We start from the raw sequence: 7644 nt of genomic DNA on the forward strand, positions 1-7644 counted from the left end.
TCTTTCCCTTTCTAGCTACTTCAGTCAGGTGGTTTATAAATTCACCGAGGCTCCCATAGCTGTGACCTGTGGTAACTGTTTGGACACTGTATGAAAGGGAAGACGCAGCAGTAGTGGGAGAACTGACAGTCATCACGAACATGACGACTTTGTGCTCATAATGTCAGGCTGTTAACTTTTTAACCAGTGTGTCAGCAAACTAACAATACATGCTGCCAGATACGATGATGTCAGACTGACAGAAAAGAACAGAATTAATTAGATTTAACAAATAAGCAACATGTTGCTAGTGTATGTCAGTAATACTGCAGGCAAGAGGCTGGTGTTTGCATGTTTGAGGGGAAACATTTTTCTTAAAGACTCTAGTCATGCTAATGTCTATCCGCTTATTGTTGTTTACCTCACTCTTTAAAGTCGTCATCGTCAGTCGTCAAGGGGGAAGTGAAGGACAGTCCCATCCTCTCCTTTATGTTCACTTCTGTTCCATCACTTCAACCAGAAAATGTGCAGTACTGTCTTGAAGACAATGTATTTTATCTGTTTTACTAAAAAGCAAATCAATAAAAGAGAATTTGCTGCAGTGCTGGATAGTGGAATTTGAGCATCTTGAAATTTTACCAAAAATAAACTAATAATTGCATTGCAGATTGTGTGTCTAACTGGGAACACACATTGCAGCTGCATTCTTCAGAGCTGGTGCATTTTACCTACACAGGGGGCAGCGATGGCCCATTACAGCTTGGCACGCGGGCGTGGGAGGAAGAAGACACTGCACACAGAAGCAAATGAAGAAGTGAGGTTCACAGAGAGGCCCTTTACCTTTAGTCACTAAAGCATCTGGGCCTGACTCGTTCAGAGTGGATGAGGACTGAGTGAAAATGACTTGAGTAAAACAGCTAATGAATATCTTCAGCCTGGATGAGACTAAGTAAACTAACTAAAATGTCTATCTTTAAGTTGTTTGTCATGATTTAAGAAGTGTCACAATGGGTTCTGGTATCACTTACTAAAATCTTCCATAGGGTAATAAAATCTTCCCATGAAAATTTGGAGCATTAGGGTATCACAGATGATGGGTCTTTGCCGTTTGTCCTGGCCCTGCCATGGGGTTGCTCGTTGTGTTTACCTCATAACAAAAAGCAACGTGGTTTTGATACTCAGCCAGTGCGCTGCTGTGTAAACGTAAACAACACAACCAAGCATCCCCACTATACATGTTTTGGTATAAAAATCAACTTGCAGAAACACGAAGCCTAATGAAATATAACCAATGATACTATGCCAGACAGTGATGTATCATAGCTTTGTTACGAACTGATAATAGTATTTATTTGAGGCAATGGAACATTCAGTTTGATGGATCATCTAATATATCTTCAGCACGCCTGAAGCCTGGTGATTTTCATCTGTACAGAAATAAATGAAATCAGTGTCGGTAACTGAAATGCTGGAAATAAGCAGAATACTATGCCTGAGAAAGGGACAGATACACAATCTGTGATTAATGCAATTAAACACACTAAACCACTAGCTACTGTTTTTATTACTGGCCAAAATGGGGTTGACATGGCCTAAATCTCTGTAAACCAGTGTGATCACATCATACAATCCAGCAGTAATGATAGTCACTCAGTGCAGCGAATCCAGGCTAAGGAGCCTCAGAACCAGTGAACCTCCAACATACTCACTGCCCTCCATCGTGCCTGAACCCATCTGCAATGATGACCCCTTTCCCAGCCCTGCTTCTCAACACCCTGCCTCACTCCTGCCACCCCCACCCCCACTGAATGCCCCAGCCGCCCCAGCTCTTTGCCATGGAGGCTGATTCCGCCCTCTGGATGAACCTTTCCCCCAGACCCTGAGCTCAGAAGACGCTGGATTAGAGGGTGGCAGTAGGAAGGGTGTGTGTGTGTGTGTGTGTGTGTGTGTGTGTGTGTGTGTGTGTGTAGAGGGAGGGAGGGCATCAGAGAGAAGCCCTCTGGATGAACCTTTCCCCCAGACCCTGAGCTCAGAAGACGCTGGATTAGAGGGTGGCAGTAGGAAGGGTGTGTGTGTGTGTGTGTGTGTGTGTGTGTGTGTGTGTGTGTGTGTGTAAATGGAGAGAGGGATCAAGGTAGACAACTAGATCAACACAGCGTAGTCAGAATAACTTCTGAATTACACAAATAGGCTTTATCACAGCGCTTTTTAGGTAAAGATCATTTTGAGTTAGTGGGTGTGATAAACTAGTGTAAAAGGGACCACTAAGGACATAGAAACATAAAGAGGTACACAAGGAAAATAAAGTTCAAGTACAAAGAAAAGCATGCTAACAAATTGTACTGAACTACATCTGGGTGAATACATTCTCCCATCCTGCCATAAGTAAGTAAGATTCTGTTACATTAGGGAAAAACATTTATACTTATTATAGTGATGCAAAAATACCATATGTTCTAAGTTTAGAAAGGCTCAGTTTTGTTGTACACAAAGCTATTTTGGTAAAGCTGGTGGGGGTAAAGACCTCTCACCCCCACCTAACATGCACTCCCACTGCCAATCACTCATACTGAACCACAGGGCTCCTCCTTGGACTCTCCCCCCCAGAAATATGCACCTGCTCACAGCTCTGCCCCGACAAGCCCTCTTTCCCCTGCAGCATTCTTCTGAACACACACAGATTTAAACACATGTGCAGAACCTCTGACATCTTTGGTTAAAATTATCTCTCCACTAATTGGGTTTCCGCCACATCCTTGATTTACCTGCCAATATATCAGACCTGGAGCAGCAGATGTTCAGAATTTTCTCCAAGTGACAAATGGTGAGTGTGAAGTCCGTACATCCCTAGCATAAAACCCAGCTCTGTCATCCTCACTGCCAAGTTTGTGTGCAAGTATTAATGCCTCAGACCGGCTGCAGCACCAAGGCCATGTCGAACCCCTTGATCTTCTATCCAGAGGTGTTGGGACTTGTTTGGGAGGAGGTTTAGGAAGGTTCCCTCCTCAGCCCCATCGTGTGACATAAAGCTCCCCTTCCATCAGATACATTCTGACAAAAAATGTACAGGAGAATTAAACACTGACAAATATTGTGAACCCTACAAGAAGAGACTGCACTGCACATGATATGTTTATGATGTAAGAGTCTACTTTACTCTCTAGTGACCCTAAATAACCCCTACAAATCTGACTTATGGTTAGTAAACTGCACATGAAGTACTGGTATGATGCACATTTGTCCCTTCAGAACAGATAAAGTGTGTTAATAAAACAATTTATTAGTAATGGCTGGTGTGGTTTCAGTTGGTGTGGGAGTCTACTTCTCTAACAGGTGCTCCATGTTTTGAGATAAGGCAGAAAGTCATGTTTTTACCTAAGTAAGCTGGCTGAACCAGTGGTGTTATAGTTTGTTTTGTGGTTTCCTAGGGGGGGCAGCTTGTTACCTCCCTTTGAACGAGGGAGGAAGAGACCTCTGAGAAGTCTGGACAATAACAATAGGTGGACTGTGCTGTCCAGAGACCCAGTCCCACACAGTGACCATGTCCGTGTGGATTAGCATGTTTTTGTGTGTGTGTGTGTGTGGGGGGCTAATAGCTTATTACGCAGGGTAAAGTGACTGTGATCTGGAGAAGGGCCAGGAGCAGGGCCCAATTAAAGGAGAAAAGAGGAGGAGGGAGGGTATGTGTGTGGGGGGTGTTGTTGGTGAGGACGGGGGCACACAGTAATATGTTATATCATTGGATTATTATTAATAATGCATGTATTCAAACACTGTACTTGGCAGAAGAGCTAATTTTGCTTATTTCATAAACTGTTGTGTGTAGTGATGCCTTAAGTTTCACATGCTGATTATAGTTTTTTTTAAATCTTCAAATACTACGTAACCAACTAGTTGCCAAATAAGTTTCACTGTTTAAAAGTACAATATTTGTCACCTGATTTAATGGAGTAAAAGTATAAAGGAGTACTACAGCACTACATCAAGTCATGGCACAGTTTAACAAGAGAGACACAATGTTTCCCGACTGGAGGATAAGCCAGAGTAAAGCTATTGTAACTAAGTGCTACCAGGATTTTTCTCAATGGGACGCGGATTCTGTCAGTTCGATGTTTAAGCTCCTGGAGGAAGAACAACAGAAGGGGTTAATGTAATCCATTTCATTGGTGGGGGCCTCTAATAACTGGTCTCTCCCTGCGTCTTCATTGGCCCGGGGAGTTTCCATTGTGCTGGCCGGTGCAGGTGTGGGACATGCTTTGTTGATCTTAATCCCCCAAGTAAAGGGAAAGGCTTTGAGCGTGTTTGACGTACCCCACCGGCAGGCCCTTTGCTCCTCGGCTGCCGAGCGGCCTCCGTCTCTGGCGACCGGTCATAGGATCCGACAGGCGGAAAAATAATGAACAACACCTCAACCCAGAGCTGACCTGGCTCCAGTTCACCAGCTCCACACGAGGGGTAAACGAGCCACTTAAGCGAACCTTCCTGGATCAGATCATCCCACCCAACAGTCAACCCTCCTCCTTCCCTGAACCTCAGCCTCCTTCCCAGGCACAACCATCAACTCACACCGATACATCCACCACTGCTCAGACTGCTGAAGCACTTTGTGTTCGACTTTCCTGTAGTTTCACTCCTATGGACATGACACTATTGTACACATCTGTTTAAAAAAATGCAGTGATTAGAAGAGTAGCTTTAAAACATTGTATGTTAAGGTATTTGAACAATCTCTTTATCCAAAGAAAGCCTGACTCACCACTGTCAGTTCTTTTAACTTGTGTCATTTCTATGGAGTATTTTATGTCAAACTTTGTGAATTGGCCAGGTAGGTGATCATGAGTGTTCTGTTTGCACTTTAAGCAGTAGAAAACAGGGGAGTGAATTCTAACAGCTGCCTCTGGCACTATACCAAACCTCTTTACTAAAGTTGCCTGTTTTGGAAGATACTAATGCTGCTGGTCACCTTAAGTGACATTTAGAGAGCTATTCTGAAGCATTTACTCAGTACCTTCTGAATAAAGGTCTAATCACACAAAACGCTACAAAAAAGTCTTGTTTGTCCTTTTGGATCATTTCAGGACGTCCTGTGTCCTGAAGTGAGCGGCTCGCCTGACACAACATCACTCTGCTGTCCTTATTTATCACAGTGAGAGATCCTCGATGTCCTTCACGTAAAACGTGCTAACAACATCATCACCACTTTCCAGAGGGACAGTGTGGGCTGGGGGTCCTTTGCGGCTGTTTACAGATAGGAACCTATTGTATTCACTCACCCCCTGAAGTTGCACCCATGGTCCCGTGTTCAGCTCGCTTCTCAGCTGGACCAACAATGCTGCTTTTCAAACGATAGCTGTTCAGGTGCCAAATTAGGATGGAAAAAGGGTGATCAAACAGAGCATGGGTCAGTGAAGACCCTCTAATAGAGACGTTCACACTTGGCAGCAGGGATCCTCAGTCACTGGACGGCACTGGTGCAGTGGAGCATCAAACTGAGCCAGACTTCTACAGTTAGATCCGGGTCATCCGATTATCATCCAGCAGTCATTGCGGCCTTAGAGAGCAACCCTGCACCAGTGGAGAAACACATCAGACAGTGATAACTGATCTTTAATCTGAATTAGATCACAACAGCGTGGGTCTTTGGCTATGAAGTGATGATTATGGAGAGCTAAATCCAGAGGCCTTAATTAGTAGGTCATAGTAGTTAAGCATGCTATGAGGTCACAGTGTTTTATTATTATATGACAATTATTCTATGGTTTTTACCCACTGTGAAAGCTAATTAAGCTTAGTTGGTATGTGCCATGTGTTGCCCAAATTCATACAGAGGTTCATGTTCATTTTGAGTGGTCTAGTTGATACAGGCCAGGCTAAAGCTATGATTGGACTTATTTTGTTATCACTCTGCTTTGCACTGAAGTGTGGATGAATGTTGTTGCTTTATTTAAGGTGTAGTGCTGTAAGGCAGTTTTTTATTTTGCCACGGTGTGTCCATGTGTTAAAAAGCTACATAGAGCCAGAGAAGTCTGTAAGGAATGAACTGTGTACTGATTTCAACTTTTGATTGTGAAAGTACATGAAAAGTAAACGTGGAACATGTAGAACTTCAGTAACATGTAGCTACAACTGCTTTGTGAGCAGGTTTGTGGAAATATCTACAGGAAAGTGGAATCTAATTTCGTTGAGACACGACCCTTGCAGACTAAGTGGCCTTAGAACATACTCGGTGAATCAGCCACTACACCCGTTACCTACGCACTGTTTAGATCCTATGGTCAATAAAACTGATACTTGACAAAAAAAAGCTGCTTTTCATTAGGTTGGCAGTCCTTACCATAATTATACACTTCTTAAACTTTACCAATGGCCAAAGTGGACACAAATCTGTGGCGATGGGGAAGTACCATCATATCAGTACCTCATGCATGGTATGTATAAATATTTGCAAAAGGAATTTCTTAGCAGGAACAAAGCTAGATGGCCTCTTCTCAATTTGGGGCAAACACTGTCAGAGAATGGAGACAAAAGACTTGACTAAACCCCATTGGACTATGGGGAATAACTTCAGAGAGTCCCTAATTGTTTCATGGGGACTGGCGTGAAGGGCCTAAAACAATAGCTCCATTGTTTCACTGTTTTCTGAATCAAGACGTCTGTCAGCTGCGGTGTCTTTGCTCGGCCTGCCTCCAAACTTGAACTTTCTCTCTTGATTTTGTTGAAGCGTATTCTGGCAGATATTCTGCCACTGCTGTAGGACTTGAGGTGTGACATGAAAGCAGTTTTCATTCCGAATGAATAAACACACTTGTAATGCTGCACGGAAAACCGCAGTAAACAGAGCACTGAGAAAAAAAATATAGCAGAAGTTAAGGCAACATGGATGTAACTGTAGGAATAAAAGACTGCCCATATAAAAATTAACTCGTTATTGAATTTTTGACTTGCTAAAAAAACATAAGAGGGTAATAGTAGTGACAGATGAGGCCGTTTTGGTGGTTGGCAGCATGCCCACTTCCCAAACTGTTCAGTTACTCACAAACTGTGAATAACTGTTCACGTGTTTTTCAGCAACACTTGTCTCAGATGAAAAAGGAATTAAGGCTGATTTAATAGAGTAAAACAGACAGGGTGATGATTTTGTTTCAGTTGAACATGAACTCGATTTTAAATAACTAAAGCCACAAATAACAGGAACCAACATATATATTTGGATATATTTTGAGAAAGAGGAGCATGAGAAATTAAAACTTAGTTCATAAACATGTTAAATTTAATTCTGCAGTCAGGCTTTTTCATACATATAATCGCAGAAACATTCATAAAATATGTATGAGATGAAACTAGAACGTTACTGTTTTAAGTTAAAATCACATAAATTAAATGTGATGTGGAAAGAATTTTTGAACAAGCAGTTTCTGGAGAAGTCACCAGCCAACTAAAAACTCCCAAACGCCCACAGTGACATCCTGCAGAAACACCATTAATGGTTCCTTTTTTCATTTTTGTTGTTGTTTTAATGTCTTTAATAAAAGGCTGCACCAAGCTCTGATGGAGTAGAGGTAATTAAATATGAGATTAAAGTCGATTTGCATTCAAATTGTAATGAAACACTGAATACACTCATGCCCTATTTAAAAATGATGCATGACAATACAGTAGAGACCA

This window comes from Monopterus albus, unplaced genomic scaffold (assembly GCF_001952655.1).
Source record: "Monopterus albus unplaced genomic scaffold, M_albus_1.0 scaffold64.1, whole genome shotgun sequence".
Classification (NCBI taxonomy): Eukaryota; Metazoa; Chordata; class Actinopteri; order Synbranchiformes; family Synbranchidae; genus Monopterus; species Monopterus albus.